Source organism: Symphalangus syndactylus, chromosome 11, assembly GCF_028878055.3.
Source record: "Symphalangus syndactylus isolate Jambi chromosome 11, NHGRI_mSymSyn1-v2.1_pri, whole genome shotgun sequence".
In the NCBI taxonomy this organism is placed as follows: domain Eukaryota; kingdom Metazoa; phylum Chordata; class Mammalia; order Primates; family Hylobatidae; genus Symphalangus; species Symphalangus syndactylus.
The window spans coordinates 35,136,920-35,159,929 of NC_072433.2; the positions used below are offsets into that span (position 1 = coordinate 35,136,920).

Genomic DNA, 23,010 nt, shown 5'->3' on the forward strand with positions numbered 1-23,010 from the left:
GTGTTGAGCAGGTCCCAGCTGTCTTGGTTATGGAGACACCAGTCACCACGCTCAGTGCTGGCAAGAAAACCAGCAAAGGCCGGGTGTGGTGGCTCACACCTGTAATCCTAGCACTTTGGGAGAACAGGGTGGGCAGATCACCTGAGGTCAGAAGTTCGAGACCAGTCTGGCCAACATGCTGAAACCCCGTCTCTACTAAAAATACAAAAATTAGCTGCGCGTGGTGGCGCATGCCTGTAATCCCAGCTACTTGGGAGACTAAGACGGGATAATTGCTTGAACCCAGGAGGCGGAGGTTGCAGTGAGCTGAGATCATGCCATTGCACTCCAGCCTGGGCAACAAGAGTGAAACTCTGTCTCAAAAAAAAAAAAAAAAAAAAAAAAAAGAACCAGCAAAACAGACTCCAGCACTGCTGTCAGCCTAGTTGTGGGAAGACTGATGCTAAGCAAGCAGTGACACAAATATACACTTCCAAACTGTGATAAGTGCCAAGGAAGGAAAATACAGTGTGTTAGTCTGGGGTCTGGAAAGTTATCTGGGGAGTCGAGGAAGACTTCCTGGAGGAAGTGATGTTTGAGCTGGCCTGTGACTGATGAGTAGGAATTAGTGAAGAGAGGTGGGGAGACTTTGCCAAGCAATGGAAACTGCATGTGCAAAGGCCTTGAGCTGGGAGGAACATGACTTCGGGAACTGAAAAGTGGCCAAGGTAGCCAGACATTGTGTGTTGGGAGGGTCTTAAATGACTCCCCCTTGCCTTTAGGGTCAAGTCTAACCAGCTCATCTCTCACCATTCTTCCCCTCTCTGCTCCAGCCACACTTGAGTGAAGGTCAGGCTCCAACTCCTAGTAAAAGTGGGGGACTGACCCCGCAAGGAAGAAATACTTCAGAAGGGCTCGAAGGGTAGGTGGGCTTTAGGCTTTGGGCTTTGGGCCTGACTAGGGAGCAAATAACTGGAGGTTGAGTTTCACCTTCTCTGAACAGAAGGAAGGAAAGGATGCGTCTATGCCAAAGGATACTCCAGTGCAAACAGCCAGATTCATCCATTCATACACTTCACTCAAGACATCCTCATCGCCGGGCGCGGTGGCTCACGCTTGTAATCACAGCACTTTGGGAGGCCGAGGCGGGCGGATCACGAGGTCAGGAGATCGAGACCACGGTGAAACCCCGTCTCTACTAAAAATACAAAAAAATTAGCCGGGTGTAGTGGCGGGCGCCTGTAGTCCCAGCTACTGGGAGAGGCTGAGGCAGGAGAATGGCGTGAACCCGGGAGGCGGAGCTTGCAGTGAGCAGAGATCGCGCCACTGCACTCCAGCCTGGGCGACAGAGCGAGACTCCGTCTCAAAAAAAAGAAAAAGACATCCTCATCCTGGTGCCACGGGTAGATAATGAGAAATTACTTAATGGATACAATGTACATTATTTCAGTGATGGATACACTAAAATCCCAGACTTCACCACTTACGCAATATAGCCGTGTAACAAAATGGTACTTGTACCCCTAAAATGTATACAATTTTTTTTTTTTTTTTGTGACAGAATTTCCCTCCTGTCACCCATGCTGGAGTGTTCTTGTTGCCCAGGTTGGAGTGCAATGGTGCGATCTCAGCTCACTGCAACCTGCACCTACTGGGTTCAAGCGATTCTCCTACCTCAGCCTCCCAAATAGCTGGGATTACAGGCACCCACCACCATGCCCGGCTAATTTTTGTATTTTTAGTAGAGATGGGGTTTCACCATGTTGGTCAGGCTGTTCTCAAACTCCTGACTTCAGGTGATCCACTCGCCTCGGCCTCCCAAAGTGCTGGGATTACAGGTGTGAGCCACGGTGCCCAGCCTACAGATTTTTGAAAAAAGACATCCCCATCCTAATGTCCCAAATACTTGTAAGCACTTGGTTAATGTCCGTCTCTCCCATTAGATTGTAAGCTCTATGACAGCAGGCTTATGTCTTCTTTACCCACCAGGCGCCTCCACCCAGTGCCTGGCACAAGCGCTCGGTAGTTACTGAAAGAATGAATGAATGAATAGCAGCGTTTGTTGAGTTCTTATATTGTGCTGACACTTTACTTGCACAATCATGTGGTCTTTACATTTCTATGAAGAAGCAAAAGCTAAGAGAAGTTAAATATTTTGCCCACGGTCCCACAGGTTTTAAGACTGGAGGCAGACAGCGCTTTTTTTTTTTTTTTTTTTTTTTTGAGACAGAGTCTTGCTCTGTCACCCAGGCTGGAGTGCAGTGGCACAATCTCAGCTCACTGCAAGCTCTGCCTCCCGGGTTCACGCCATTCTTCTGCCTCAGCCTCTCCGAGTAGCTGGGACTACAGGCGCCCGCCACCACGCCCGGCTAATTTTTTTGTATTTTTAGTAGAGACGGGGTTTCACCGTGGTCTCAATCTCCTGACCTCGTGATCCGCCCCCCTCGGCCTCCCAAAGTGCTGGGATTACAAGCGTGAGCCACCGCGCCCGGCCAGACAGCGCTTTTAACTTGCATAAATAGACAAGTGAGCAGGCCAGGTGCAGTGGCTCAGGTCTGTAATTGCAGTGCTTTGGGAGGTGGATTGCATAAGGCCAGGAGTTCAAGGCCAGCCTGGGCAACATAGTAAGACCCATCTCTGCAAAAAAAAAATATATATATATATATGAAAAAAGCCGGGCACAGTGGCTCACACCTATAATCCCAGCACTTTGGGAGGCTGAGGTGGGCGGATCACTTGAGGTCAGAAGTTCAAGACCAGCCTGGCCAACATGGTGAAACCCCGTCTCTACTAAAAATACAAAAATTAGTCGGGCGTGGTGGCGGGCGCCTGTAATCCCAGCTACTCAGGAGGCTGAGGCAGGAGAATCACTTGAACCCAGGAGGCACAGGTTGCAGTGAGCCAAGATTGTGCTTCTGCACTCCAGCTTCAGCAACAGCAAGACTCAGCCTCAAAAAAAATCAAAAACATATATATAGAGTGCTTACCTGTAGTCCTAGCTACTCAGGAGGCCGAGGTAGGAGAATCACTTGAGCCTAGGAGTTTTAAGCTTACAGTGAGCTGTGATTGTGTCACTGCACTCTAGCCTGGATGACAGAGCAAGATCCTGTCTCAAAAAAAAAAAAAAAAAAGAAATGTACAAATTAAACTTCCTCCCAAGAGGACCTATGTTGGGGTTTCCCTGCCACCTCCTGGGAGTCAGGGTGTTTCTAAGACTTTTTTTTTTTTTCAGTTGGAGTCTCACTTTGTCGCCCAGGCTGGAGTGCAGTGGCGCGATCTTGGCTCACTGCAACCTCCGTCTCCGGGTTCAAGTGATTCTCCTGCCTCAGCCTTCTGAGTAGCCGGCACTACAGGCACATGCCACCACACCCAGCTGATTTTTATATTTTTAGTAGAGACAAGGTTTCACCATGTTGGCCAGAATGGTCTCAATCTCTTGACCTCGTGATCCGCCCACGTTGGCCTCCGAAAGTGCTGGGATTACAGGCGTGAGCCACTGCGCCCAGCCTGTTTCTAAAACTTTAACATGCATACGAGTGCACACAATTATCACAAATCCCCTGGTGGCTCTCCTTGGGCTACAAATTCTGATTCACTAGGTCTGGAGTGGGACCTGAGGTCTGCATCGCTAACACTCCCAAAGATGCCAACACTCTGGTAATCCCTGGGCCACACTTTTGAGTGGCAGGTGCCTCATGGACAGCGCAGAGTCGTTGGCATCAGACAGACCTGGCTTGAATCCTGGCAATGCCTCTTAACACTGTGAGAACTCAGGGAGTTACTTCACTTCCCTGAACTTCCATTTCCTCATCTATAAAGTGGGGTGATGATGCCCACTTTGTAGATGTAGACATTACAAATGCAAGGATGATGGCATAATAATACATGTCAAGTGCCTGGCCAACAGCAGTGACTATGTCAGTCATTTTGCTGAACTAGAAGGAACAGGGAATGTATAACAGCTGTTTCTTCCTTTGGTCAGTAGAGGTTACCTTTGCATAATCTCTGCTCATGAAAGTGGGAACCCTGTAGCCACAGAAGAGACTCCAGGCCTCTGAGTCACTGGAGCTCCTGGAGACTTGGCTGCTGCTTGGTACATCTGAGTGACACCGTATACTAAGGCAAGGCCACTCTCAGTCATGGCCCAGAGCCTGATGAGGGAATCAGACCAACTGAATAATCACAGATGCTAACCGTATAGGTACATACACTAGATATAGATATTACAAACCCAGATTTGGTACTGAAATAATTTGGTAATAATGTTAGGTATGATACAATTTTAAAAATGTTGGTAGATGTGGAGGAAGGCCAGAGACTTTGCAGACAGGAAGAAGGTAGACGCCTTGTCCTCCAAACTTGTCAAGTTTCCTAGGGGAAACAGACACAAGATTCATCCGTTTGATCCTTCTCCCATTAAAAACAAAATTGGGGGCCGGGTGCAGTGGCTCACGCCCGTAATCCCAACACTTTGGGAGGCCGAGGCGGGTGGATCACGAGGTCAATAGATCGAGACCATCCTGGCCAACATGGTGAAACCCCATCTCTACTAAAAATACAAAAACTTAGCTGGGCGTGATGGCACATGCCTGTAGTCCCAGCTACTTGGGAGGCTGAGGCAGCAGAATCGCTTGAACCCAGGAGGCAGAGGTTGCAGTGAGCCAAGACTGCGCCACTACACTCCAGCCTGGGCGATAGAGTGAGACTCCATCTCAAAAAAAAAAAAAAAGAAAAAAAAAAAAGGGCTGGGTGCAGTGGCTCACACCTTTAATCCCAGCACTTTGAGAGGCCGAGGTGGGCAGATCACTTGAGGCCAGGAGATCGAGACCAGTCTGGCCAACATGGCGAAACACCGTCTCTACTAAAAATACAAAATAAATTAGCCAGGCATGGTGGCGTGTGCCTGTAGTCCCAGCTACTTGGGAGGCTGAAGCAGAAGAATTGCTTGAACCTGGAAGGCAGAGGTTGCAGTGAGTCGAGACGGCACCACTGCACTCCAGCCTGGTCGAGTGCAAGATTCCATCTCCAAAAAAAAAGAAAAAATTAGCCCAGCGTGGTGGTACATACCTGTAGTCCCAGCTACTCTGGAGACTGAGACACAAGAATCGCTTGAATCTGGGAAGCAGAGGTTGCAGTGAGTCAAGATCGCCCCACTGCACGCCAGCCTGGGCAACAGAGCAAGACTGTGTCTAAAAAAAAAAGATGCATTAGTTAAGAGATGCTACAGATAAATCCTAAAATCCCAGTGGCTTAACACCATAAACGTTCATATCTCACTGACGTCACACAGTCCAATGCAAGTGGCCCTGCTCAGGCACATGGAAGGCAAGGGTGAATCTTGGGGCTAGCAGGTGGGTGGTTGAAAATAATACAAATTGCTGGGCACGGTGGCTCACGCCTGTAATCCCAGCACTTTGGGATGCCGAGGCGGGCAGATCACGAGGTGAAGAGATCAAGACCATCCTGGCCAACATTGTGAAACCCCGTCTCTAACAAAAATACAAAAATTAGCTGGACGTGGTGGCACATGCCTGTAGTCCCAGCTACTCGGGAGGCTGAGGCAGAAGAATTGCTCGAAACTGGGAGGCAGAGGTTGCAGTAAGCTGAGATCGCACCACTGCACTCCAACCTGGAGACAGAGTGAGACACCATCTCAAAAAAAAAAAAAAAAGCTGGGTGCGGTGGCTCACACTTGTGATCCCAGCACTCTGGGAGGCCAAGGCAGGTGGATCACAAGATCAGGAGATGGAGACCATCCTGGCTAACACAGTGAAACCCCATCTCTACTAAAAATACAAAAATTAGCCAGGCGTAGTGGCAGGCGCCTGTGGTCCCAGCTGCTGGGGAGGCTGAGGCAGGAGAATGGCGTAAACCAAGATCGTGCCACTGCACTCCAGCCTGGGCAACAGAGCAAGACTCCGTCTCAAAGAAAAGAAAAGAAAAGAAAAGAAAAGAAAAGAAAAGAAAAGAAAAGAAAAGAAAATTATTCAAACAAACAACAGCAACAAAAAAAAAAAAAAAAAAAAAATGACAGCCGGGCGTGGTGGCTCACACCTGTAATCCCAGCACTTTGGGAGGCCGAGGCGGGTGGATCACGAGGTCAGGAGTTCAAGACCAGCCTGACCAAGATGGTGAAACCCCATCTCTACTAAAAATACAAAAATTAGCCAGGCGCTGTGGCAGGCGCCTGTAATCCCAGCTACTCGGGAGGCTGAGGCAGAAGAATCGCTTGAACCCAGACGGCAGAGGTGGCAGTGAGCTAAGATCACGCCACTGCACTTCAGCCTGGGTGATAGAGTGAGTCTCTGTCTCAAAAAAAAAAAAAAAAAAAAAAAAATGACATCCCCATCCTAATGTCCCATATACTTGTAAGCACTTGGTGTGGGAGTCAGATATGGAGAAAAGCCCGCTGAGCAGAACGCATAAAACTTGGGCTTTGGAGACCGAAAGATCAAAGTCAGACTCCCAACTAATTCCTCCACTGGCTCCTTAGCTATGTGACCTCAAGTAAGTTATTTAACGTCCCTGGATCTTAATTTCATCAGCTGCAAAAACAGGAATAATAATATCATCTGATGTTTAGCTTTCTCATCTCTCCTGTTCTCTATTGTTGCATAATAAACCACCCCAAAACTTAGAGGCTTTAAACAGAAGTTTACTTTCGTAACAATCCTGTGGGTTGACCAGGATCAGCTGGGTGGTTCTTCTCTTCTGTGTAGTGTTAGTTAGAGCTAGAGCTGCAGCCATGTGGAGGCTTACTTGGGGCACAGTGTCCAAGATGGTGCACTCACTTGCTGGCTGCTGGCTGGGAACTCTCCTGAGCTGTTATCTGGAGCATCTGCACATGATCTCTCCATGTAGCTTCAACTTCTCATAGTGTGGTGGCTGCATTCTTGGGAGAGTCCCAACAGTGGTGTGATCTTGGCTCACTGCAACCTCTGCTTTCCTGATCCTCCCATCCCAACCCCCCGAGTAGCTGGGACTACAGGGGCATGCCACCACACCCAGCTAATTTTTTTTTTTTTTTTTTGTAGGGGTCTTTTGTATTTTCTTGATGGGGTCTCGCCATGTTGCCCAGGCTGATCTTGGATTCCTGAGTGCGGAGCGATCTGCCCACCTCGGTCTCCCAAAGTGCTGGGGTTACAGGTGTGAGCCACCATGCCCAACCCAATAGTGAGCATTTCAAGAGGCCCAGAGAGAAGCATCTTCAGCTACAGGAGTCCCAGAATGCCACTTGTGTAGCATTCTCTCAGGCAAGTGAGTCACAGGGCCCAACAAAATTCAAGTGGAGGGGAGCTAGACCCCACTTCTTCAAGAGAGAAGTGACGAAGAACTTGTGGCCATTTTATCTAGCACATAATCTGGAAAATATACACAAATACTTGGATCAAAGGGTTTTTGCAAGAATTATATGGAATTTGTAGAAAGTACCTTGCCCGTAATGAGGGATGATTGAAGAAATAAATGAAAAAATAAATAAATAAATCATTGACTGTTGTTATTCTTTAAAAAGGTTACATTTGGCATCAAACAGTATCTTAAGTAAATCAGGATGGAATTCTTCACATAAGAGGATTCACCTCACATCACTCTAAATAGCAAGCTTCCCTAGTTCCTGGAAAAGAGGACCTGGGTCATGTGTCATTTCACTGAAATCCCACTAACTACAGCTGCACCCTGCACACTCAATGAGGTCTCTTCTGAAGGCCCAATGTGGAGAAAGAGGGTCTTGGTGGGAATGTGACTAGTTCTATCTCCTGGAGGGTCAGTGGTTGGACCAGGAATCTGATTCCCAGCCACCAGCTAAAACTGAATGACATCCCTTGGGCTTTGGTTCTTGGTCAAAAATGAGAATGGGGTGGGGCACAGTGGCTCACGCCTGTAATCCTAGCACTTTGGGAGACCTAGATGGGTGGATCACTTGAGGCCAGGAGTTCGAGACCAGCCTGGGCAACATGGTGAAACCCCATTTCTACTAAAAATACAAAAATTAGCTGGGCGTGGTGGCATGCATCTGTAATCCCAGCTACTCGGGAGGCCAAGGCATGAGAGTCGTTTGAATCCGGGAGGCAGAGGTTGCAGTGACCTGAGATTGCACCATTGCACTCCAGCCTGGGTGATAGCGCAAGACTCCATCTCAAAAAAAAAAAAAGTTTTCAAGTCACAGCCTCATCCTCAATAAACCACATTTTATTATGGGAGATAGGGAAGGGGATTCATTTGTTTAAAATAAAATGATTAAGATGATACAAGAGGGCCGGGCACAGCGGCTCACACCTGTAATCCCAGCATTTTGGGAAGCCAAGGTAGGTGAGTCACTTGAGCCCAAGAGTTCAAGACCAACCTGGGCAACATGGCAAAACCTCATCTCTACTAAAAATACAAACAATTAGCCGGGTATGGTGGCACATGCCTGTAGTCCCAGCTACTTGGGAGTCTGAGGTGGAAAGATCATCTGAGCTTGGGAAGTCAAGGCTGCAGCAGGCCAAGATTGCATCACTGCCCTCCAGCCTGGGTGACCAGAGTGAGACCCTGTCTAAAAAAAAAAAAAAAAAAAAAAAAGGTGATATAAGGGCAAAGAAGGAGCATAGAATTACACTCTGTCAATAAAAAGATAAGGAGCGCCAGAGGACTCTGAACTCCTTCCTAGCAGCCTCATGAATGACCTCTGAACCAGGAGCAAGTCCTACAGTCTCCTCCTCCGAAAGCCGGGAGCTTCTCCAACCTTTCAGCATTCCCATTTTTTTTTTTTTTTTTTGAGACAGAGTCTCGCTCTGTCACCCAGGCTGGAGTGCAGTGGCGCGATCTCGGCTCACTGCAAGCTCCGCCTCCCAGATTCACGCCATTCTCCTGCCTCAGCCTCCTGAGTAGCTGGGACTACAGGCGCCCGCCACTGCGCCCGGGTAATTTTTTTTTGTATTTTTAGTAGAGACGGGGTTTCACCGTGGTCTCGATCTTCTGACCTCGTGATCTGCCCGCCTCGGCCTCCCAAAGTGCTGGGATTACAGGCTTGAGCCACCGCGCCCGGCAGCATTCCCATTTTGAGATTTCATGGGCTGTTCTTTGGGTTACTGATCCTATGGCCAGCTCTTGACTTCTATCTTCCCAGGTCACCCTGGATTCCATTCAGCCAGTTCATGCACATATGTAGCCATGCATCCATTCACGTATCCATCTGTCCTTCATCCATTTATCCATATATCTTTCTTTATTCCCTGCCCCCCACCCCGCCCCAAGACGGAGTCTTGCTCTGTGCCGTAGGCTGGAGTGCAGTGGCGCAATCTCAGCTCACTCTCGTCTCACTGAAACCTCTCCCTCCCTGGTTCAAGCTATTCTCCTGTCTCAACCTCCCGAGTAGCTGGGATTAACAGGTGCACCACCACATCCGGCTAATTTTTGTATTTTTAGTAGAGACAGGGTTTCACCATGTTGACCAGGCTGGTCTCGAACTCCTGAACTCGTGATCCGCCCAACTCAGCCTCCCAAGGTGCTGGGATTACAGGCGTAAGCCACCGTGCCAGGCCTTTTTTTTTTTTTTTTTTGAGACGGAGTCTTGCTCTGTTGCCCAGGCTGGAGTGCAGTGGCACCATCTTGGCTCACTGCAACCACTGCCTCCCTGGTTCAAGGGATTCTCCTGCCTCAGCCTCCCAAGCAGCTGGGATTACAGGCATGCACCACTACACCTGACTATTTTTTGTATTTTTATTAGAGATGGGGTTTCACCATGTTAGCCAGGCTGGCTCGAACTCCTGACCTCAAGTGATCCACCCACCTCGGCCTCCCAAAGTGCTGAGATTACAGGCATGAGCCATCACGCCCAGCCTAGTCCTAGTTTTGATTCAAGAGTTTTGATTATGGCCAGGCGCTGTGGCTCACGCCTGTAATTTCAACATTTTGGAAGACTGAGGCGGGCGGATCACTTGAGGTCAGGAGTTGGAGACTAGCCTGGCCAACACGGTGAAACCCCGTCTCTAAGAAAAAATGTAAAAAATTATCCGGGTGTGGTGGCACATGCCTGTAATCCCAGCTATTCGGGAGACCGAGGCAGGAGAGTGGCTTGAATCTGGGAGGAGGAGGTTGCAGCGAACCGAGATTGCGCCATTGCACTCCAGCCTGGGCAACAGAGCAAGACTCCGTCTCAGAAAAAATAAATAAATAAATCTCAACCTTTTCTTTTTTTGATGGGGATAGAAATTTTATTTATCCATGAAAGCCTCAAATCTGGGAACCTGATTTAATCCAACATTCTTTTTTTTTTAATTTTTTTTTTTTTTTTTTTTTTTGGAGACGGAGTTTTACTCTTGTTGCCCAGACTGGAGTGCAATGGCACAATCTTGGCTCACTGTAACCTCCACCTCCCAGGTTCAAGCGGTTCTCCTGCCTCAGCCTCCATAGTAGCTGGGATTACAGGCACCTGCCACCACTGCCAGCCAATTTTTGTATTATTAGTAGAGATGGGATTTCATCATGACGGCCAGGCTGGTCTCAAACTCCTGACCTCAGGTCATCCACCTGCCTCGGCTTCCAAAGTGCTGGGATTACAGGCGTGAGCCACTGCGCCTGGCCCCTAATCCAACATTCTTATTAAAATGAGAAGAAAACTGAGGCCCAGTGAAGGAAGGTGGCTTATCAAGGTAACCAGCAGTTAATGGCAGCCTGGAAGCCAGGCCTCCACCCTCCTAGTCTAATGGTTAATGTTTAGCTGGCTGAGCCTCTGTCTCCGCCTATGTCCTTGGTGCTCAATCCAGGGAATGGAAAGATATGGATATGAGGAGGAAGCCCTGAGATCCTTCTCTGGCCTTTTTCCTCAAAAACACAGACTAAGCAGTGACCTATTTGAGAAAAAGCACAAAACAGCAGCTAGCTGCCCATGGTAGAGTCTGCAGTATCTACTGCTCCTCTATTCCCCCAGCGCTCTGCCTGCAGGTAGGGCTGTGGTCATGGGAAAAGGACTCAAGGAGGAGCTGCCAGGATAGACTGTGGCGGGACCTACCTGGAATGGAATCTTAGCTTAGAGGCCCTCTGCAGCCAAAGAAGCTAAGGTGAGAGGAAAACACTGCATTCTGTGAGGACCCCAGCTCCCAACATTTGTAGACAAATGATTATTTCCTTTCATCTTCCGAGCTGAGACACAGCCATTCACCACAGAACAAAGACACTCGCGGCCGGGCGCGGTGGCTCACGCTTGTAATCCCAGCACTTTGGGAGGCCGAGGCGGGCGGATCACGAGGTCAGGAGATCGAGACCACGGTGAAACCCCGTCTCTACTAAAAATATAAAAAATTAGCCGGGCGTGGTGGCGGGCGCCTGTAGTCCCAGCTACTGGGAGAGGCTGAGGCAGGAGAATGGCGTGAATCCGGGAGGCGGAGCTTGCAGTGAGCAGAGATTGCGCCACTGAACTCCAGCCTGGGCGCCTGGGCGACAGAGCGAGACTCTGTCTCAAAAAAAAAGAACAAAGGCACTCGCTTTCTGTAGCTCCCATCAGGGCTCTTTGCACTGGGAACAGGGCCAAACGGGGGCAAACTTTAAAAATAGTAAAAGGGCAAGATCCCCCAAAGCAAATGCTCAGTGTGTACAAGGCACACCCTAAGAACTGAGGCAGATGCTGCACACAGCAGATCGGAAGACAGACAGCAGAGCAGACAAGTGACCAAGTCTGCCGGGCTGGTGCAGTCTCCGTGAAATAAAGCACCAGCCTGGCCTGAGGGAGAGCACGGCTTTTCCCGCTGCCTCTCAGTTCCCCCAACTTCGCTGCTGGGAGGTTCTTTACAACTAACTCCAGTCTCTCTGCTGCAAACTTCTCCCCTCTAATTCAGCCTCAGGGACTGAAATCCTCCTTTTGGATGGAGCCTGGGCTCTGGCTTCCAGTGCTGGCTCCAGCACTCACCACTACCTGACCTTGGGCAGGCCCCTCTGCGCTAGTCCCACATTTGTGAGATGGTGAGATTCTGTGGTTCCTTCCAGCTCTGGCTGATTAAATTGTCCTCAGCCTTCTCTCCCCAGAGGTTGTAAATAGAAGCCGTCGTGTGCTGATGTTTTGGGAAAAAAAATAAACTGAAAGAGAAGAAAGACTAAGAAAAAAGAAAGAAGGGAGAAAGAAAGAAGAGGAAGGTAGGGAAAGGGGAGAAGAAGAAGAAGCATTTAACAACTAAGAGTGGGACCGGGCACAGTGGCTCACGACTGTAATCCCAGCACTTTGGGAGGCTGAGGTGGGCAGATCACGAGGTCAGGAGATCGAGACCATCCTGGCTAACACAGCGAAACCCCGTCTCTACTAAAAATGGAAAAAAAATTAGCCGAGCATGGTGGCAGGTGCCTGTAGTCCCAGCTACTCGGGAGGCTGAGGCAGGAGAATGGCATGAACCCGGGAGGCAGAGCTTGCAGTGAGCCGAAATCACGCCACTGTACTCCAGCCTGGGCGACAGAGCGAGACTCCGTCTCAAAAAAAAAAAAAAAAAAAAAAAACTAAGAGCTGGACCGGGCACGGTGGCTCACGACTATAATCCCAGCACTCTGGGAGGCCAAAGCAGGTGGATCACTTGAGGTCAGGAGTTCAAGACCAGCCTGGCCAACATGGTGAAAACCCATCTCTACTAAAAATACAAAAATTAGCCAGGCATAGTGACATTGCCTGTAATTTCAGCTACTCAAGAGGCTGAGGTACAAGAATTTCTTGAGCCTGGGAGGCAGAGGTTGCAGTGAGCCGAGATCACGCCACTATGCTCCAGCCTGGGCAACAGAGCAAGACTGTCTCAAAAAAAAAAAAAAAAAAAAAAGTATCTGAATGTCTGGCTTCTCTGAGAAACTGGAATTTCTGGCAACCCTGGTCCTCATTCCTGCTTAGAAACCATGAGCTAGAGTTGGATGGACCCCTGCCGTCAAGTTCACTACCGGTCCAACCTGGCAGCTTTTCTCATGTATACACCCTACCTGCCCCCAGGGAACATCTGGGTTTTAAAGAGCTGCAATTGACCTTGAACCAAATCAGCCAATTCCAGCCCACCCCTTTGCTTCCCTGCAACCTAGCGTTCACCCTGGGACACTGAAATGCCAGTAGCTGAGCAGAGGTTTGCATCAGAGCCAGCTGTCCAATCAGCCTCTGCTCAGAAGCTCAGGCTGACAAAGGGAATGGGACTGACCAGGAACACTAGCCAAGGGCTGTGCAGGGAGTGAGGTGAGACAGATGCAACCTCTCATCTTCACCACAAACTTTAGCAGTTCACAAATCCCAACATCTTCCTTACTTGTCTGGCTGCTCATGGTTAACAGAAGCCCAGGGAGAAGCTGACTCTACCTTCTCTTCAGCCACACCCAAGATATTGGTATAAGGGAAGCTGGCACCATGAGTATTAGTATAAGGGAGGCTTCTGGGTTCTGCGCTAATACAGCTGGACCTCAAATAACCACAGCCTAATGACCATTGTATGTAACTGAATTCCTGATTGATGTGGGTTTAGTCTTCTAACCTATATATTCCTTGATGTTTAAAATAAATAATCTTAACATGTGTTAGAAATCCTTTCTTCTAGCCAGGTGTGGTGGTATGCACCTGTAGTCCTAGCTACTTAGGAGGCTGAGGCAGGAGGATCCCTTGAGCCCAGGAGTTTGAGGCCAATCTGGACAACACAGTGAGACCCATCTCTAAAAAAAGAAATAAATCCTTTCTTCTTGAACAAACCTCATGAATAAAACCAAATCTTTCTTGGCTGATTTAAGGTCTGGAAAAGAGCTTCCCTTCCTGCAAAAGTTGTTTTTAAGCACCTATGATGTGTCATCCCTGTCTAGGCTTGAGAACCGAGAAGGTGCAGGCAATGGGCCAGAGTGAGTACTAACCACAGAATGTTCCTGAGAAGTTGCCTTCATAGACTAATTCTAGTTTGTGTTTGTTTTTATTTTGAGACAAAATTTTGCTCTGTCTCTCAGGCTGGAATGCAGTGTGTGATCTCGACTCACTGCAACCTCCGCCTCCTGGGTCCAAGCAATTCTCGTGCCTCAGCCTCCTGAGTAGCTGGGATTACAGGTGCACATCACCATGTCTGGTTAATTTTTGTATTTTTAGTAAAGATGGGATTTCACCATGTTGGCCAGGCTGGTCTCAAACTCCTGACCTCAAGTGATCTGAGCCTCCCAAAGTGCTGGGATTACAGGCTTGAGCCACCACGCCCAGCCTATAGACTAATTCTAGTTTGAATGCCTTGCTTCCAACCCTAACTTCCTGGCTCTAGGTCGATTAGAGCTCCTTAGGGACCGTCACTTCAGTACAAGCTCTGGCTTGTACTGAATACTAGTTTGTGTCTTGAGGATTTGTTTTTTTTTTTTCTCCTAAGGATTGAAAGCCCATGGGGGAAAAAAAAATTCAAACTAATTGTGAGCTCCAGATAGCTGAGTTCAAATTAACTGAGATTTAACTGAACAGGGCTTGGGCACTGGGACAGTCTTGATATTTGAAACAGAGCAGAGTTAGAATTGGATAAGTCTGAATTTGAATCCTGGTTTTACCATTTCCAGTCAGTAGGATCTTATATAACTAACCTTTCTCAAGCATTTACTATGCATGCACTTAGCACTGTGTATAACACTTCCTGTGCATTATCATTTGATCAATGAGCTCTAAACGCATCGCATAAGAAACCTCAGGAAAGGCACTTTACCTCTCTGAGTCCGAATTTCAACATCTACATGGTGAAAACAAAAATAAACATCCGACAGGTTTGTTGGGTGAATTAAGTGAGCTCAGTGTTGGAACGTCCTCAGCATTTGGGCTGGCCCAGGGTGTGTGCACTGCAGGTGTGGCCACCAGAACACAGAACATACCACTCTATCAAATGCATCCTGCCAGGGTGCTCTGCTGGGTAATCAGGTTTTGGTTGTTGATTTTTTTTTTTTTTTTTTTTGAGATGGAGTTTTGCTCTTGTTGCCCAGGCTGGAGTGCAATGGCGCGATCTCCGCTCACTGCAACCTCCACCTCCTGGGTTCAAGCGATTCTCCTGCCTCAGCCTCCTGAGTAGCTGAGATTACAAGCATGGGCCACCATGCCCAGCTAATTTTTTTGTATTTTTAGCAGAGACGGGGTTTCTCCATGTTGGTCAGGCTGGTCTTGAACTCGCAACCTCAGGTGATCTGCCTGCCTCAACCTCCCAAAGTGCTGGGATTACAGGTGTGAGCCACCCGCCTGGCTTTTTTTTTCCTTTTTTTTTTTTTTGAGACGGAGTCTCACTCTGTTGCCTAGGCTGGAGTGCAGTGGCATGATCTTGGCTCACTGCAACCTCCACCTCCGGGGTTCAAGCGATTCTCCTGCCTCAGGAGAATAGCTCCTGAGTAGCTGGGATTACAGGCACACGCCACCATGCCTTTTGTATTTTTTGTAGAGATGGGGTTTCACCATGTTGGTCAGCCTGGTCTCAAACTCCTGACCTCGTGATCTGCCTGCCTTAGCCTCCCGAAGTGCTGAGATTACAAGCGTGAGCCACCGCGTCTGGCCAATTTTTTTTATTTTTATTTTTTAAGAGACAGGGGCCTGGCTATGTTGCCCAGGCTGGTCTTGAACTCCTGAGCTCAAGTGATCCTCCCGCCTCAGCATCCCAAACTGCCGGGACTACAAGCAAGGCATGAGCCACCATTCCTGGACCAGGTTTTAGTTTTTTTCTTAATTTTTTACAATCTTGCCCCACCCTTTCTTCATTTTAAAGGGAATTTATGCTCCTGTTTGGCTGGGCTGCGCTCATTCTGCCACACTGAGCTGCTTGCTCTTCTAACGTCCTCCAGAATTTCTGGCTCTGGAGTCCTGAGTCTGCCTTGCCCACAGCCTTTATAGCCTGGCACTAGGTCAATCGGAGCTCCTTTGGGACCTTCAGCATAGCTGTGGCTTGTATGAAGGAAAAAGTAGGCCAGATGACTTCATCCCTGCCAAGAAGACCCTGCCTCACCCAGTAGGGCAATTTCCCAGCCAGAATACTCTCCCTCCTCTGTGGAACTGCAGCCAGGACCACCATCCAGCCACAGCACCGAGGCTTTAAAGAAGAGTCCCTCGGAACTGTACAAACCTGTGAAAGTGATTGACCGGGCGCAGTGGCTCAAGCCTGTAATCCCAGCACTTTGGGAGGCTGAGGGGGGCAGATCACAAGGTCAGGAGATCGAGACCATCCTGGCTAACACGGTGAAACCCCGTCTCTACTAAAAATACAAAAAATTAGCCGGGCATGGTGGTGGACACCTGTAGTCCCAGCTACTTGGGAGGCTGAGGCAGGAGAATGGCGTGAACCCGGGAGGTGGAGCTTGCAGTGAGCCAAGATCGCACCACTGCACTCCAGCCTGGGTGACAGAGTGAGACTTCATCACAAAAAAAAAACCTGTGAAAGTGAAAGAAAGTGATCCTTTGGTAGTGTCTTAGGGTGGCCAGGCAGGGTAAATGTCATGGGTATGTGACCCATGCAGTCACTCAGGGACCTCTGTTTAGAAGGTCCCTGCTCTTGGTTTAATGCTCTTGATTTTTTTTTTTTTTTTTTTTTTGAGACAAGAGTCTTGCTCTGTCGCCCAGGCTGTAGTGCACGCTGACCCAATCTTGCCTCATAGCAACCCTGGCCTCCTGAGTTCAAGTGATTCTCCTGCCTCAGCCTCCCGAGTAGCTGGGATTACAGGCGCCCACCACCACACCCGGTTAATTTTTGTATTTTTAGTAGAGACGAGGTTTCACCATATTGGCCAGGCTGGCCTCGAACTCTTGACCTCAAGAGATCCACTCGCCTCAGCCTCCCAAAGTGTTAGGATTACAGGCGTGAGCCACTGAGCCCGGCCTAAATTCTTCCTAACTCTTGAACAAGGGCCCTGCACATTATGTAGCCAGTCCTGTGGCCAGGAAGCTGCCCAGCTGCCTGGAAGTGGGCCTCTTGGGAGGCGGCCCTGTGTTAGCAAGAGAACATTGGCTTCCCTTTGTTTTCTGGGGTCCTCGCTGAGGACTCATGCTGCCCCAGTTCTTGCAGCTGGTTCCTGGCCTGCCTTCAGCCCCACCAGCCATATGGGTTGGGGTGGCAGCTATGGATGGAGGTGTCCGCAGGATCATTAGTGGCAAGCTTCAACTGCAGCCATAGGATTTCCTAGTCAGAAAGACCTCAGCAGTCATTGGCTGCAACCCTCCCACTACAGAAAAAGGGAAGTTTGGGGAAAAAAAGTTTGGGGAGAGGGAGATGAGGCAGTGGAAGGACAAGAGAGTAGGGGAGCTGGAAGAAGAAAGGAAATGCTTTATGTCTCAGACCAGAGGCTGCAAACTAGTGGCCTGTGAGCTGCATTTATTTAGCTGTGTTTTTTCTTTGGCCGGTACATTGCTTAGGGAAAAGAAAACTTGAAGTTTAGTTGCCATCATTTATACAATTGAGAGATTACACTTAAAAGTTCAGATTTGTATAATAATTTTAAAAAATTCAGATTTGTGGCTTCTGTTGGAAAGTTGTCTCTGAGTTTGCATTTTCCACTAGCAATACCCCTCTGGAGCCAGGTGGCTTTAAAAGGCCACATGCGGCCGGGTGCGGTGGCTCACGCCTGTAATCCCAGCTACTTCAGAAGCTGAGGCAGGGGAATCGCTTGAATCCAGGAGGCGGAGGTTGTGGTGAGCCCAGATCATGCCATCGCACTCCAGCCTGGGCAACAAGAGTGAAATTCCGTCTCAAAAAAAAAAAAGCCACATGCTCTCTAGTTTATCACTGGTGCCACCATGCCCTGTTGCCTTACACCTGTGTGCTTCACCTGCCTGGTTCCTACAGGCATTAGGTTTGTGGCTCCTACGTTAGACTCAAAGAAACCCAAACCCTATTCTGGGACTGACAGATAAATGATAATAATGTCTCTCTCCTGTATATTAGCCATATAGAGTAGCAGTTAAGAATCCAACAGCTGTTTCAGAAGGATCAATCTCAGGCCAGGTGCGGTGGCTCACCCCTGTAATGCCAGCACTTTGGGAGGCTGAGGCAGGAGGATCACTTGAGCCCAGGAGTTTGAGACCAGCCTGGGCAACACAGTGAGACCTCGTCTCTGCAAAAATATTTTTAAAAATGAGGTAGGAGAGTGGTTGAGCCCAGGAGGTCGAGGCTGCAATGAGCCGTGATAACACCCTTTCATTCCCACCTAGTGACAGAGTGAGTCCCTATCTCAAAAAAAATAAATAAAAAAGGATCAATCTCTATAGAAAAAAAAGAAAAAGAATCTGATGGCTGGGTTCAAATCCCAGTGTGCCATTTCCCAGTTATACGACCTTGGACAAGTTCCTTTAACTTCTCTGTGCCTCAGTTTCCTCATCTTTCACATAGCATGCTAATAATACTACCTACCTCATAGGGTTGTGCTGAGGATTAAAGAAATTAATAAATAGGCTGGGCATGGTGGCTCAAGCCTTTAATCCCAGCACGTTGGGAGGCCGAGGTGGGCGGATCACCTGAGGTCAGGAGTTCGAGACCAGCCTGACCAACATAGAGAAACCCCATCTCTACTAAAAATACAAAAAATTAGCCGGACATGGTGTCACATGCTTGTAAGCCCAGCTACTTGGGAGGCTGAGGCAGGAGAATTGCTTGAACCCAGGAAGCAGAGGTTGTGGTGAGCTGAGATGATGCCATTGCACTCCAGCCTGGGCAACAAGGGCAAAAACTCTGCCTCAAAAAAAAAAAAAAAAGAAGTTAATAAATAGAAATCACTAGACTACAGAAAGCATTCCGTGTCAGCTGTCATTGTCATCCTTCCTGAAGCTGTCACAGAGATCAGACTGCGTAAGAGGAGACACTCTGTATAGCCCGGAGATCAGGGGCAGCTTACTGCAGTACTCCCAATGTGACCTTGGCCAGGTCACTTACCCTCTGTGAACCTGAGTTAATGTATTTGTGAAACTGTTTTTTTTTTTTTTTTTAAGATGCAGTTTTTCTCTTGCCAACCAGGCTGGTGGCAGGATCGTGGCTCACTGCAACCTCCACCTCTCGGGTTCAAGAGATTCTCCTGCCTCAGCCTCCTGAGTAGCTGGCATTACAGGCATGTGCCACCATGCCTGGCTAATTTTGTATTTTTAGTAGAGAATTTCATCATATTGGCCAGGCTGGTCTCGAACTCCTGACCTCAGGTTATCCACCCGCCTCAGCCTCCCAAAGTGCTGGGATTACAGGTGTGAGCCACCTCACCTGGTCTGTGAAATTAAAGAGACTGACAAAATGATCTCTGGATCTTCCTTTTTTCTTTTTCTTTCTTTTTTTTTGAGACAAAATCTCACTCTGTCACTCAGGCTGGAGTGCAGTGGTGCATTCATAGCTCACTGCAGCCTTGACTTCCTGGGCTCAAGTGATCCTCCCAACTCAACCTCCCAAGTAGCTGGGACCACAGGCACATGCCACAAGCTTGGCTAATTTTTTCTTTTTTTCTCTCTCTTCTTCCTTTTTTTTTTTTTTTGAGACGGAGTCTTGCTCTGTTGCCCAGGCTGGAGTGCAGTGGTGTGATCTCTGCTCACTGCAATCTCTGCCTCCCAGGTTCAAGTGATTCTCCTGCCTCAGCCTTCCGAGTAGCTGGGACTACAGGTGCACCAACATGCCTGGCTAATTTTTGTATTTTTAATAGAGCCGGGGTTTCACCATGTTGGCCAGGCAGGTCTCAAACTCCTGACCTCCGGTGATCTGCCTGCCTCGGCCCCCTAAAGTGCTGGGATAACAGGCATGAGCTGCGGCTCCCGGCCAGATCTTCGTTTTCTAATCTGAAATTAAATGTGACGATCTTTTTGTTTTATAGAGATGGGGTCTCACTCTGTCACCCAGGCTAGAGTGCAGTGGTGCGATGATCATGGCTCACTGCAAACTCAAACTCCTGGTTTCAAGCAATCCTCCTGCCTCAGCCTCCTGAGTAGCTGGGACTACAGGTGAATGCCACCACTCCTGACTATTTTTCAAATTTTTTTGTAGAGACAAGGTGTCACTATGTTGTCCGGGTTGGTTTTGAACTCCTGAGTTCAAGCAATCCTCCTGCCTTCGCCTCTCAAAGTGCTGGATTACAGGTACCAGCCACTGTACCCAGCCATGAGTACTTGACCATGTGCCAGGTATAGGCTACCAATAGGAGAAACTGGTGAAGGAGGCAGTCTCAGAGCCTGCCAGTGGACGCTAAACAAGTCGTGTCTTCCTTTCTCACTCCCCAGCCATCTTGGCAGCTGTTCTTGGTTGGGGCCATTCCGCACCTATGGCGGGAAGATGGTGGCCACAAAGAAGATGGAAAGAATCTCTGGAGTTTTTCAACTCTAGGCTCCAACTCATTACAAAAAGTGGAAGTTTGGTCAGCTGGGCGCCGTGGCTCATGCCTGTAATCCTAGCACTTTGGGAGGCCGAGGTGGGTGGATCACCTGAGGTCAGGAGTTCAAGAACATCCTGGCCATCATGGTGAAACCCTATCTTTACTAAAATACAAAAATTAGCCGGCCGTGGTGGTGGGCATCTGTAATCCCAGCTACTCTGGAGGCTGAGGCAGGATAATCACTTGAACCCGGGAGGCAGAGGTTGCAGTGAGCCGAGATCACACCACTACACTCCAGCCTGGGCGACAATGCCATATTCTGTCTCAAAAAAAAAAAACAACAAAACAAGTGGAAAGTTGGCCGGGCATGGCGGCTCACGCCTGTAATCCCAGCACTTTGGAAGACTGAGGCAGGTGAATCACCTGAGGTCAGGAGTTTAAGACCAGCCTGGCCAACATGGAGAAATCCCATCTCTATTGAAAATAAAAAATTGGCCAGGCATTGTGGCACGTGCCTATAGATAGTCCCAGCTACTTGGGAGGCTGAGGCAGGAGAATCGCCTGAACCCAGGAGGCGGAGGTTGCAGTGAGCCAAGATCATGCCACTGCACTCCAGTCTGGGTGACAGAGCAAAAACTCCATCTCAAAAAAAAAAAAAAAAAAAAAAAAAAAAAAAAGCGGGGTGGGGCACGGTGGTTCACGCCTGTAATCCCAGCACTTTGGGAGGCCAAGGCAGGCGGATCACAAGGTCAGGAGATAGAGACCATCCTGGCTAACACGGTGAAACCCTGTCTCTACTAAAAATACAAAAAATTAGCCAGGCGTGGTGGCAGGCGCCTGTAATCCCAGCTACTCGGGAGGCTGAGGCAGGAGAATGGCATGAACCCAGGAGGCGGAGCTTGCAGTGAGCCGAGATCGCGCCACTGCACTCCAGCCTGGTCGACAGAGCAAGACTCCGTCTCAAAAAAAAAAAAAAAAAAGTGGAGAGTTGGGCCAGGTGCGGTAGCTCATGCCTGTAATCTCAGCACTTTGGGAGGCTGAGGCAGAGGCAGAGGGCAGCTTGAGGTCAAGAGTTCAAGACCGGACCGAGCAACACGATGAGATCCAGACCCCATCTCTATTTTAAAAAAAGAAAAAAGAAAGGAAGGAAGAAAAAAAAGTGAAAGAAAAGTGGAGCCAGGTGCGGTGGCTCACGCCTGTAATCCCAGCACTTTGGGAGGCTGAGGCAGGCGGATCACGAGGTCAGGAGATCAAGACCATCCTGGCTAACACGGAGAAACCCCGTCTCTACTAAAAATAAAAAAATTAGCAAAAGAGCAAAACTCCGTCTCAAAAAAAAAAAAAAAAAAAAGATGTGTTTTTAGGACATTATGCTCAGTTAAATAGGCCAGTCACAAAAACACAAATACTGCATGATTCCACTTATATGAGGTATCTAAAGTAATCAAAGTCAGAAACATAAAGAAGAATGGTGATTGTCAGGGACTAGGGGGAGGGGAAGATGGAAGGTGTTAAACAACAGATGTAGTTTCAGTTTCAGTTTTGCAAGATGAAAAAGTTCTAGAGATCTGTTGTACAACAATATGCATATAGTTAACACTACTGTATTCTACACTTAAAAATGATTAAGATGGCAAATTTCATGTTTCTTACCATAATTTTTTTTTAAGTATTTTTTGGGGCAGGAGAGGTAATATGAGAGAGATGGCCAGAAGACCACCTACTGAACCTAGCCTGAGGACAGGGGTGAGCAGAGGGATAGTTTGAATTTCATTTGTTTTTTTTTTTTTTGGAGACACAGTCTCGCTCAGTCGCCCAGGCTGGAGTGAAGTGGCGCGATCTCGGCTCACTGCAAGCTCTGCCTCCCAGGTTCACGCCATTCTCCTGCCTCAGCCTCCCGAGTAGCTGGGACTACAGGCGCCCGCCACTACGCGCGGTTAATTTTTCTGTATTTTTAGTAGAGATGGGGTTTCACCGTGTTAGCCGGAATGGTCTGGATCTCCTGACCTCGTGATCCGCCCGCCTCGGCCTCCCAAAGTGCTGGGATTACAGGCATGATCCACCGCGCCCGGCCTTTTTTTTTTTTTTTTGAGATAGTTTTGCTCTGTCGCTCAGGCTGGAGTGCAGTGGCGCGATCTCTGCTCGCTGCAACCCACGCCTCCCGGGTTCAAACGATTCTCCTGCCTCAGCCTCCTAAGTAGCTGGAATTACAGGCGTGCGCCACCACGCTCGGCTAATTTTTTGTATTTTAGTAGAGATGGGGTTTCACCGTGTTAGCTAGGATGGCCTTGGTCTTCTGACGTCGTGATCCACCGGCCTCAGCCTCCCAAAGTGCTGGGATTACAAGCGTGAGCCACCGCGCCCAGCCTTAATTTCAAAAGGTAATAGAGCTAACCAGTCAACACTTCCTTCCCAATCCTTTGTCTTTTGGGTACAGGTGAGTATAAAATCTTACCAACTATCATAGTTAACAAACAAACCATAGCAAATATGTTTCTATGATTTTTCTCTTGAGAGCAAAGGACACGGGTATCCTTTCTTAGACGGCTTGTAGGACTTAAGCCAGGAAGAAAACTTGCGTCTCCTACGTCTCTGGAAGGCGTTTCTGGAAGGTGTCCCTTCTTCAATAGGCAGAACTAAAACAGAAAGTTCCCTTGACCAAAGTAAGCAAGCGAGGACAAGGTGGCCACCTGGGTGACTACATCCCCCAGCATGCACTGCTCCTTCTAGGGCGCAGCCAGCGACCGCCGAAGACGCATTACATCTGCGATGGGAACGGGG

At 48.6% G+C, this 23,010-nt stretch overlaps 1 pseudogene; it reads left to right on the forward strand.

Annotated features, from left to right (window-relative positions):
* LOC129493310 (transmembrane protein 254-like) overlaps positions 1-23,010 on the forward strand; it is a 214,345-nt pseudogene that overhangs the window by 155,587 nt on the left and 35,748 nt on the right.